Below are 12,537 nucleotides of genomic sequence, written 5' to 3'. Positions count from 1 at the left end.
AGATATACACACATGAGTATGTGTAAAACAGGAAATCAAACAAGGTAAACTCACCCCTCACTAGGAGATCCATTTATTTCATACTTACTAACTAAAAATGTTCATTTCCTCCAGGAAATGGATGCATTTGCAACAGAATGAAACAATTCCATGTAGACCTACCACTGTCTTTTCAAAGCAAAGTGCTTTTCAACTCCATGAGGGATAGCTGATTATACTGTAATGTGTAAGCCTGAGCTAGAGACACGCATCTTACTTTTGACTTGAGCCAGCTTGAGATACAGGAAGCCTCTGCTTTCTGCCAGCCTGGATTGCAGATTACACTGGAGTTAATGAATCCTTCCTACTCAGTAAAGATCCGCTGACAACATGAGAATATTAACATAATGTAGCTATGTAGAGGGGTGGATATTCAGAGGTTCTTTTGCAATCAATATATTTTGCATTAGTTAAAAAAAAAGTTAGTGTTTTTGAGCAACTACTATCAAAACTAAGCCAAAATAAAAAAAATCCTACTTGATGCACTTTTTTCCTGACACTCAGGAGCTGGTTTTTTTCATGTTCTAAGCATAACTCTCTATACTTGGATGGTGTGAATTCCACAGTAAGGAAAAAAATCAAACTCAGTGTTGAGACTTGCCCAGGATTTAAACTAGAGCAAACAAATCCCTCTAGATTCCCATGAAGGGAGAAAATGTCAATCAGTCCAACTTTCTTTTCACTTCTTAGATGTATGCTGAATCAGTTGAGGTTCAGGTGGACAGTGTGAAACAGTGCCACAGAGATTTTATTCAGCTCACACAAAGGGAGGCCTTCTTGGCTGTGTGCAGGGCTGAAGGCAGAGGGGTGAAGTGCAGCAAAACATTCCCTGGAGCTCACCAAAACCCCAGACTTTAACCTGTCATCCAGACAGTTTGAATATGAAGTGTGTTTACACTTCAGACTGGATTCAGGCTCAATTTCAAATGTCACAGAGATGTATCCAGGGTCAAAAGACAGTATTAAGCCATAGAGAAAAAGTGTGGCAGAGCCAGGATGTTAGCCCAAGTTGTCTTTGCTTTCTTAATTGGAATCTATGTCCTCTATTACCTCTCCTTCAGCATGTAAATTAGTTTCCTAAGTGTAACAACTCAAGAGGATGATAGTCATCTGGGACAAGAGCATATAACTCAAATCTTATTGAAATAGGCAGCGAAGCAGGGCATAAACATCTTACTTGACTTTGTTTCTCTATCTTAGGGGTTAAGATGCTCATTGCAGGCAGATCCAGGCAGCAGAGAATCTCTGCAGTGACAGGAAAGCCACAGGCACTCAGATGTGCCAAGTAGAAACCTTTAGCATTGTCTAATATGAAGAAGCAAATGTGGAAATTAGCAGTTCGTGTTGAAACATGTGTTAGTACTCTACATGTGTTAGTACCACTTACGTCGTTGCATTTATTATAAGTAACTCAATTCCTATAGTGCAATTAGAGCAGATGGATAAACAAGATGCAATATACTGTTCACTTTACGACAATGATCACGTAATTCCAGCTTCACTGCTTTTAACTGTTTGCATGAAACACTGATTAATAAAGCTTTGACAGCCTGTCAGGCAAGGATGTATGAGTGTGTAACTGATAGAAGTGAAATTATTCCCCAGTATAAATATTCCTAACACTGCAAAACTAGTGAAGCTGTATCAGGGATGAACATGATCTATTCTGTCCATCAGGTTCTCCATGGCAAAGGCTGAGCAGTGACTACAACCAGCTATAATCATTATCCTCCACTTTCCTTCTTTTTGTATCTACTCTTGTGTCCCTTTAGATCATAAGCCTTTGAGAAACTGCTGCCTTCTTCCCTGTCTGTATGTAGATGTGCTGTAGTCCTGATCCCACTGTGAATTTGTAGATGCTTGTACAATATTACCATAGGTCAACCATTACAGAGACAATTATAGCGGTCTGCAAGCACATCAGTATGTAAAAGTCACAATAAGAAAAGGAAATAAGAGTCACAAAGACCTTAGGAAGATGGAGGGTTAATTCCTTTATCACAGAAACATGTTATTGGAGCTCCATTCTGTGGATTCACATTACTGATACATCCATTCATTAAGTGGATACAGTTGTCTGCTGACACATATTCACTTGAGATGATTGAGGATGCATTATTGAGGTGTCTCACAAAACCCCATACCAATTCATGTCAGTGATTTTACCAAAACTACAACCTACTGGTTTCAACTTTGAAGATTTTGAATCTTTTAAAATTAAACAATGGACCATTTAACAATAATTTTGGTCCTGAATTAGAAAATGTGTTTCTTAAGAATTAAATTATTGCTCAGTCAGTAGAAAAAGGAGCGCTTAACAAAAGATCAGATACCTGGCTATATTTAGGTGAATCCCTTCTCTTTTCTGTCACCTCAGCAGTGATAGAAATGAAAGGTCAAGATGAAATCTGTAATGTTGTGCTTGTTAGGTGATATGCCATGAGTCTAGTTTATGCTTCTGGTACCTAAGATTTCCAGAGGAGCTCCTCTCCAAGAATTATTCAATTCCCAAACCCGCTAAATATACCCTGTTGCCCTTGGGAACTACTATTTTGAAAACTATTTCTTAAACTTTCTGGGTTAGAGCATCCCCCAATGGAACTGTAAGTAGCTCCACCTAATTTTAATGCTGACTTACATCAGCTGGATGTCATATGGTGCTAAAATAAAATGCAGAAGCCAAATTCTAAAGGTTTTTATATCATTTTAAACTACCCAGAGAAATCAGCAATATTTAGAACTGGGGATCTTCTGCTAGCTTGTCTCACACTGATACAAGAAGATAATATCAAATGAAGAGGACATGGAGCAAATGGATTTTTTTTTAATTCTGTGCTAATCTTCACAGTTGTTTTTCCTTTTTTTTTCCTTCATAAGCTCTTCCTAAAGTGTAGATGACGATAGGCTACTTACTGGGAATAATCCTGTTAGGTGGATAGTGCTGTATACACACATCTTCTATAGGGACACCAACATTTGAAATCAAAAAGTGATTCCTAGCCCTATTTTTCTTAGAAATCTCACCTTTATTACACTCCATAATCTGTATCTGTGATGTCAAATCATAAAGCATAAACCATGATGTAGAGGTGAGAAAGACACTTAAAAAAGAAAAGTTTTGCCTTTTTGATATCAAGAGAGTTAGAGGGCATCATGCAACATCCTCAGTAAGTGTTGAACAAGGGATCCCCTGTATGTCAGGGGGGTCTGAAAGAGCCTGAACTAAACCCGACCAACAACATTAAAAATCATTGCTTTGATTCTAATGGCTTTTTTTGATGGCTTGTTTAGTGAGCTTCTTTCTCACCCAAGTATGGGGCCCAATTTTCTCACACCAGTATGACAGGCACCAAACATCCCCCAATTCCAAAATACCCTGAATATAAGAAAGATCTGCATCTGGCCACAAGCTCTCTAATATTTGACTTTTCACCTGCTGAATGACTAAATTATATGCTTTCCTTCTCTGTTGTATACTTTTCTGAAGATAAACAGTTATTTTAATGGAACAGGAGATTGCATAATCATTGTGAAGTCCTTGAGCTTTCTGCTGGCTGTGGATTTCTCTGTTCAAGTCCAGATGAGCTATACAATGTGAAAATATATCTGGTAAGTTTTTCATTGACATTACTAGGAAGATGTAATGACTTGGTCTGATGTCAGTGGGAGGTGCTGTCAAGAAGGGGAAGGAAAATAAAAACCTCAAAACCCCTGCAGACATTCAAGAAGAAATCTTGTACTGTTGAGTAATTACAATTCTCAAAGAAAAAAAAGACTTGGATAAACCTGGAGGCACCTTTATGTTTTTCCTTTTGAAACCTTCCATCTCCCTGACATGACACTTTGCTGTTCTGTCATTTCTGTCACCATGCCATGCTGGGCTAGTTCTTTTTTCAAGCGGGAGAGAGTATTTTTGGTCCTTAGAGACCCCACTGTGCAAATATTTAAAACAAAGCCTTTGTTGAGATTTTTTAAAAGTCTTTTAATAAGCAAACAGATATATTCTTTGTCTGTTGGAAGAGAAGCTGCAATTATCAGGGGAATTTCATTTCTAATGGCACATATGTTCTTTCTGTGGGTGGTGAGGTAGGCAGGCATCTCAGTGGTAGGCTATAGTCATGTTTATTATATACTTTGAATGTTACTTTGCTGTTGTCAGTATGGTGCTTTTTTCTGAGGTGCACAAGAAGCACAGAGCAGTAAAGAGACTCTCTTCCATACCATTTTCCCACTTGTAAAGAAATCATGACTGAGATTGTAATTGTGAAGTTATGCAGTCACAGAAATTGTGTCCCAGGGAGGTGTTGCGTCTTGTTGCAAGTTATTGCTATCCCTTTGTCTGGACAGAAAATGGCTGAGCTTCTCTCTTGTTACACCATTTCTTCCTATTCTTTCCTGTGTGAATACTTTTCACCACTTTCTGTCTGATTCATTTTCTTCTCACCACTCTATCAACACCCTTTTTCTTCTGAAGTAGTTCAGGGACCCGTCAGGTCACGTGCCATCAAATTACACCCTTCCTTTAGATCTCTTTCGCTCTATGGTTCCTAAAGTTATATGATGTGGTTTGGTTTTGCATTTTATTTTTTTTCTTATTGAAACTGGTGTTCCCTTTAACTGCTTCTTTCTTCCCTGAAAGTCTATTTTCCTTTCTTCATTGTTTCTACCTCTGCTTTCTGACTCTTCCATTAGTGCTCCTCCAGGCTTAGAGAGGTCCAGTGAGAGCTGTACTATCTTTAGTTTTGCTTCCTGTTCTCCGGTTTGGGAGAAACACTTCTATCCCAGGATGGGTAATTTTCCTACTCACTCTTCTTCATTGTTTTACATGTTGTTTTGTTATTACTATCTTTACAAACCTATCTTTGCCTGTAACTGTCTGCCCTTGATTTAAAAAAATGGAGGGCAGGCAATGTATCTTGCTGCATGGAGGAAATATTGCTGATAGAAAGCTGCAGGACTAAAGCCAATGGCTAAAATGCTCAAACTTTTCTACGCAAGATTTCCCTACAACCTCGTCTTCTTGATCTATTGCTGTTTTATGACAGTGAAGCAACCACAGATTAGATTCATCTGGCCTAGCGCTTTCATATTTCATCTGTATGTATGTTAAAACTTATTTTCTATTTGCTGTGTGTATTTGCTATCGCTCTTTTGTATTTTATGAAGTGAGGTTTTTCCATCTTGCAAGAGCTCTTTGTGTGGGACTCAGCTGCCTAAGTATGGGCATGTGGTGTTATTTTAAATATTATAGGGTTTCCTGTTTGGCCAGTTACTACCTCTCCAGAAGGGTACGAGGCTTGCACGGATCGTGTGCTCCATGCAGATGTCTCATACTGCTGCAGTACGCATTACCCTGGTACACATACCTACTGCACATACCCTACTGCATCTGTGTATTAAATGCCTGTGACTAAATAACACAGTATCTCTCTTCTTATCTTGCCATTTTAAGCTTCCTCTGGCAGCTTTTCAGGAAGCCATAGGAGTCACACTTATGCAGAAACCAAATGGAGGCACAAATTATAGCAAACGAGAAACAAACCCATGCTACGGAGCAACACTTTCCTAATGCAAATACCGCTGAGTGAAAATGTAAAGTCAAGCATAATAATAAAAGAGGAAAATAGAAAAAAAAAAGAAATAAAACAAAATAAAACATTAAGAGTAGCCTTATCAGAATGCTCTGTTAAATTCAGCCTTTGTAGAGATCAGACTGGACTGCCACATCCTTCTCTCTGACTTCTGTTAGCTTAATCCTCACCTTGAGAAATACCTGCTCACTACTGTGGATTTTATGCATAATCTTCTGCTAGAAGCCCTTTTTTTTTTTCTGTCTGCTTAAAAGTTTTTCCTGAATCAGGTTGTAGTGTGTTTTGGAGTAACATCTCTGTGTGCATGAAATTGAGACTGGCATACATTTGTTTATTACTACAGGAGCAAAAGGATTTTCTCAATGCCTCTTTCAAAGATCTGAGATCCATTGTAATTCTACTGAATTAAGCTGCTTAGTATGAAGACCTTACCCATATTTCTGTCTCACACACAAAAAAAAGATATTTCTGCTGGATAAATTATAATGTGAAATATACCTCCTTTTCCTGGAGTATATTTTTCCCTTCCTTTATGGACTTCATATCCCACACAGAAAAGACAAGACAGAATTTTCCACCTATTATTTCTTAAAAACAAACCACCAACAAAATTCTCTGTAATTACGGAGTCTCAAAATGTTAGAGGTAATATTGAAATGTTGACAGGCATCTAACTTCTACTGGGGAGGAATGAGCGATTTAGTTAGGATGAGCTAATAATATATTTCCAGTGGTAAGTAACAGCTCTCCATTCTGGATAAAAATGATTATTTTAATAAGGCTTGAAATTGCAGGCCTGATATGTGCTGTAATAGTACGTAGGATGAACCAGTAATGCAAAACGAAAAACACTAAATGGAGCTTGAGCAGGGATCCTCTGAGGGATTATTAAAGATTATAACAATAGTCTGTTAGCCATTGAAATTAGATTTATATGACTTTGCATAAAACAATTATTTGCAATCTGGGATAAAAACAAAACAACAAAGACAATGAAAAAACTTTTTTCCCTTGTCATTTTCAGTCTTTTAAAATATTTTGCTTTTTAATATTTAAAAAGCAAAATTTTATTTGCTTTTTTCCTGTTTGCAAGGATAATACACAACTTAATTCTACTACTGTTTAAGGACTGCAGGATATGTCTCAGGGTATCATATTAATATTGGAGGAAAAACATATCTTTCTCAGTGTTCAAGTAGCTGGGATTGGTGGTGACTTCCTTGTTATATTTTATCAGCAATGACAAGTTAGACAGTAAGCAGCCCTGGAAGAGGCTCATGGTCTGCTATAAAGCAGTTCCTGTGGTAGCCCTCGGCCCACCTGGTAGCCAGCTATGTTACTTAGGGCATATCAGCTTCTCTTTCTGCCTCTGGTTGCCTCCTCACCCCTCTTTTCTTTGTAAGCTAAATGCTCTTTTGAGAGAAGCTGACAAGATCTACTACACAAGGCTGTTCTTGGCACAACAGGACACGGAACTTGGCTGGAGCTTTTTGGCAATGCTGTGATATAAGTACTACAATGATAATAAAGTTTTCACACAGAAAGATCAATAGGTACAAAACATTAGTTCTTAAAAGCCTCCTCTCCTTTATGATTAGTAGGGAACAATTCATACACAGTCCATCACCCTCATAAGAGTTTTCTGACAATTATATAATGCTTGCACAGTGCTTTGAAGATGCAAAGGCAGATCGCTGGCTGTGGTAGAGTTGAGATAGCCCAAGGTAGCCTAACATAAGCAGAACAAAAAATCATCTACAGGATTTCTTGGCTGGTGGAAAGCAGCTGTGGAGGTTATTTCACCATCTCTCCTAGCCTGGCTCTTAGAGTGAGATGTTTCCTGCCTCTCTCCAGACTCACCACTCCTCAGCGATGGACTCGAGCTAAGCTGTTGGCAGAGGATACTCAGTGCCTCCAAAAGCTCTTCTTCATGTGATCTGGATAGAGTAGAGCATTAGAGCAAAGCACAAAACTCAGTCCAGCAGCTATACCCAGCTCTGCATTAGCACAGCATTGGCAGTGCACTTTACAGCAGGGCTGCAAATGTTGGTGTGTGCTGAAGATACAGAATCCCAGACCTAAACATGTCACTCTTTCACTGTAGACATAACTCAGTGGCCCCAAAGCTAGTGTAGACTTTAGAGCAACCGAGCCTATTCTGTGACCCCTCCTCCCCCACTTTATTTTCTCTTTCATAATTTTTGACAGAAGATCTAACTAATGAGTTTCAGACTCCATGTACTGGGTATATATAAACTACATTTCATTTCCAGAAAATTAACCCCATGTTTGGCATGCATTCATGAATTACACCTATGCCATTTGAAATCGGTGGGCCTGGGATGGGGCTCAGTTAGCATTGAGAAATCTAGAGGGAAGGAGTTAGCATTTTATGTACCAAATCTCATCTTGCTCAAGATTTTTGTGTATGGATCTTTATTTCTTTCAAATCTCCATCTCCATGACATGCTGCCATTTGTTACACTGCTGAAAATAAATGTGAATGAAAATGAAAATAAATACAAAAGGCAAAATCTGACCAAAAGAATAGATGTTTAATGGTGAAGATAGCCTTTTTAAACGATGTGCTCTTATCAAGGAAAAAAGCTGAGGAAACCTTGTTTTTAATTTTTTGAAACACAACAGAAATAAGCAACTCATATTCACTTCTGTCCATTTAAGCTTTTTAATGGTTCTAGATGGACATTTTTCAAGATTTGCACAGAGCCATAAAGCAAGACCAATTCATGCCTTCCTGAGAGCTCTTTTTTTAAAACTGTAAAACAAAAACATTTCTCAGAAAGAGAAGAGAGATGTCCATCTGCTTTAGGATAAGTCACTGGAACAACCTACCTAGAGAACTGTACTTGGGATCTTCTGATTTTATTTGGTGCCTTTCTAATAGATGGGGTTCAATGACACTAGAAGTTATTAGTTTGGCATAAGAGTCACTTCACAAAAATCTATGGCTTGTATTATGCAAAGGGTCTTAGAAGATTGTAACTTCTGGCTTAAATGTATATATTCATTAATTTCTTTGCAGTAAATCACAGCTCATCACCAGCATTCGCCTATTTATGAGGCAGAGCCGGAAACAGATGGTTTTGGGTGTCTGAAAATTTATGCTGTTATTTTAGTGGAGTAGGCAATGGAAGAACCAGTTCATTCACTGTCAGATGATGGGATTCAGTACACAAGAGTGATGGCAGTCAGGATAGGAAGCTGTGATATTTTTTCCAGAAGCAGAAAAGATACTAGGAGAAGAGGAGTGGAAACCAAGCCCTCAAAAAACGTGTGAGTGCTTTTGACGCTCTGATTTTGACCAAGCATAAAAAAGTGAAGAGCTGCTTCACAAGCACTTCTTGTCCTCCATTGACTTCCATTAAGAATCACAGTTCTTGCTAGCCTGAACAATACCTCTGTGTGTGTGCTTGTGTGGTGCAAGCTTTCTCATCGGGGAGGATGGCAAGAGCTGATGCAGCCCTGTTTGCACCAGGTCTTGCCTAGACTCTCTCTTTTCTTCAGAGCACCCTCCTGTTTCCTCTTATATAAAACATAAACACTTCTAGAGAATCAGCTTCTTCCCAGAAAGTTAAGAGGCTTTATTGTCAAAGAAATCCTTTATAAAATAAAAAAAAAAAAAAAGAAAAAGCAAGCAAATAAACAAAACACTTCTATGAGTAATTGCACAGAAGGCAGGAGTCTGAGAGAGCAAGACAAAAGCCCACCTTTACTGTGAACTCAGAGTTGTCCTGGGGATGCTAAATAAGCTTTAATATCAGGACTATCCCTTTTGCACTCAGGATTCAAAACAGTCTTTGTTGTTCTAGCTTTCTGTTTAAACTGTACATAGGAGATGTTCTAAAAAATAACCAAACCAGAATGTTCCTCCTGCAGAAAAAAATCATGATTTTTATTGCTTTCCATTTGCAAGAAAAAGGAAAATTAAAAATGCTATTTTTTCTAGCAACACACAGAGATTGGAAAGGTTTAGATGATGATGTTAATATGGACCCTTTTGAGGATGTTTTCACACAAAAAAGTTTGCTATTTCAAAACAATTTTCCTTCCCTTGAACTAATTTTATGGAATTTTAGAATGCTCTTTTCAAGTGAGTGCGAAGAAAGAAACACAGCAATTTTTGATAGAAAATGTTTTGACAAATCAATAAAAGCCTATTAAGATCTATTGCAGAAACTGAAGAGGTAGTGTGTGTGGCCAGCATCTGGAAAAGAGAGGATGGCACAAGCTAATCCTATTTAGGGTCATGGGCCCTATGGTGTTTTTCTCCCAGGGAGAAGTCAGCAGCAGGGGAAAGCCCAAAGGTTAGAGCAGCACACTGTAGCTTCTGCCCTTGACTCCTGACAGGCACAATTTTCAAAAAAACTTCTCATGCCAATTTCAGTCGATAAAACTGCAGATATTCAGCAACTGGGTAAATTGCTCTGTATTGTTTGGGGCCAGCATTAAAGTTTTTCCCATTAGAATCACAGAATAGTTTGGGTTGGAAGGGACCTTTAAAGATCATCTAGTCCAACTCCCCTGCAGTGAGCAGGGACATCTTCAACTAGATCAGGTTGCTCAGAGCCCCGTCCAACCTCACCTTGAATGTTTCCAGGGATGGGGCATCTGCCACCTCTCTGGGCAACCTGTGCCAGTGCTTCACCACCCTCATTGCGAAAAATTTCTTCCTTAGATCTAGTCGAGATCCGCCCTGTTTTAGTTTAAAACCATTACCCATTGTCCTGTCGCTACAGGCCCTGCTAAAGAGTCTGTCCCCATCTTTCTTAGAAGCCCCTTTAAGCACTGGCAGACTGCAATAAGGTCTCCCTGGAGTTTTCTCTTCTCCAGGCTGAACAACCCCAACTCTCTCAGCCTGTCCTCATAGGAGAGGTGTTCCATCCCTCTGGATCATTTTTGTGGCCCTGCTCCAGACCCGTTCCAACAGGTCTGTTGTCCAAAAAGTGGGATCTTTACCTGGGATGCAAGGCCAATGTTCACACAGGGTAGAGGTATTCCTTTTATTGCAGGTTTGCGCAAAGCTGGAAGCTAGGTGGTATCCCACAAAGCTAGCTTAGTTTGGCAGAAAAACTACAGCATATTTCTATTGTTACGTGATTAGCAAAAGAATAAAAACCCCACCCAAGTTTACGTTCATTGATTAGTGATTACTATATCACTTGCTATTGGTTACACGTATTTAAATTAGCACGCATGCTCCTAGAAAGTGTGTGTGGGGGTAATTTACATAGCTCCTCAATTGAGTCGGTGGTCCTGATCTCCCCCTGCCACCTTTGCCTTTACCCTAGTTTTAGCAAAATTTCGCTCACTTCATGCTGGTAGCATTCTCCTATTCTTGTTATCTTCCCTGTGGCAAGACATTTCTTTCATCAGTCCCTGAAGTTCCCATTTTGGTTCCCCCTCCAGAGACTGCTGATTAGTAAGGCATGCAAGTTTACACAATCTTGTTAAATTCACACAATACATCTCCTCAGCTTAACGGTTAACACTTTTCTTTGGCTTATCAGGTCCATGTCTTTCCTGTGCTGAAGGCTCCAGAGCTGGACGCAGGACTCCAGGTGGGGTCTTAACCATTTGTGCAGCGGAACTAATTGCCTGCTGCACAGAGGCAGGTAGTAGATGGGAGATGCAAATAATTTTCCTTTGCTGAAAGTTATTCTAGAAGTGTGAAAATACTGTTACTGTTCTACTACCATTTTTAAACAGGTTTTTCAAAGGTCATTTTAAATCACAGAATCACAGAATCGTTAAGGTTGGAAAGGACCTTTGATATCATCAAGTCCAACCATTAACCCAACACCACCATGTCCCCTAAACCACATCCCGAAGCGCCACATCCACATGTTTTTTGAATACTTCCAGAGATGGTGACTCCACCACCTCCCTGGGCAGCCTGTTCCAATGCTTCACCATTCAGTGAAGAATTTTTTTCTAATATCCAATCTAAACCTCCCCTCACGCAACTTGAGGCCATTTCCTCTCGTCCTCTCAGTGGTTACTTGGGAGAAGAGACCAACACCCTCGTCGCCACAACCCCCTTTCAGGTAGTTGTAGAGAGCGATAAGGTCTCCCCTCAGACTCCTCTTCTCCAGACTAAACAACCCCAGTTCCCTCAGCCGCTCCTCATCAGACTTGTGCTCCAGACCCCTCACCAGCTTTGTTGCCCTTCTCTGGACACGCTCCAGCACCTCAACATCCTTCTTGTAGTGAGGGGAAATAGAAATTTGTAGGAAGGAATTTGTAGATGGAAATAGTGGTTTAGATGTCAAGAGACTGGTTTAATACTGCAAAGCCAGTGAAAAAAGAAGTTATCTTCTCCTTTTTGTGCTGATTATTTGAGTTTTGATTGCATTTTTTGTTCATAGCTATTGTAAAAACAAAATGTAAATTGCACAATTAAACATTCGGAACAGCCTCCTTTATCAGTGTATAAATCACAGTGTGTCAGGGATATCTAATAACATCCTATTACGGATCACTTATCAGATAGTTGTTGAGCTAACTGCTATTATCTTCTTTGCCATCCTCCATAATTTGATGTGAATAGTTTCTGATATTTGCAGGGTGGTGATAATCTTCCTACATTGTTACGCAGCCCTTTTTCTCTCATTTTTAGGACTCGTCTCCTGTTTCTGTTCTTGTTTGGTTTGTGTTATCACCTGCAGGTAGCACTGTATAAATTATACTTCATGCTTGCTCTTTCCCTATATCCTTCACACTGGCCGCTGCTGTGGAAATTACATTGGGCTAGTCTGACTTTGTTCTGACTTGATGGGGCTGCTGTTACGTTTGCAGTCGCTGCTGGTGATATGCATGTTTTCTAATGCAGATGCAGATTTACCCAGGATGGCTGAGAGCACTAAAGCTCCTGCATTAGCACTGCCTG

This window comes from Phaethon aethereus (assembly GCF_964289735.1).
Source record: "Phaethon aethereus genome assembly, chromosome: 6".
NCBI classification, from domain to species: domain Eukaryota; kingdom Metazoa; phylum Chordata; class Aves; order Phaethontiformes; family Phaethontidae; genus Phaethon; species Phaethon aethereus.
Note: the sequence above shows the minus strand (reverse complement) of the source record.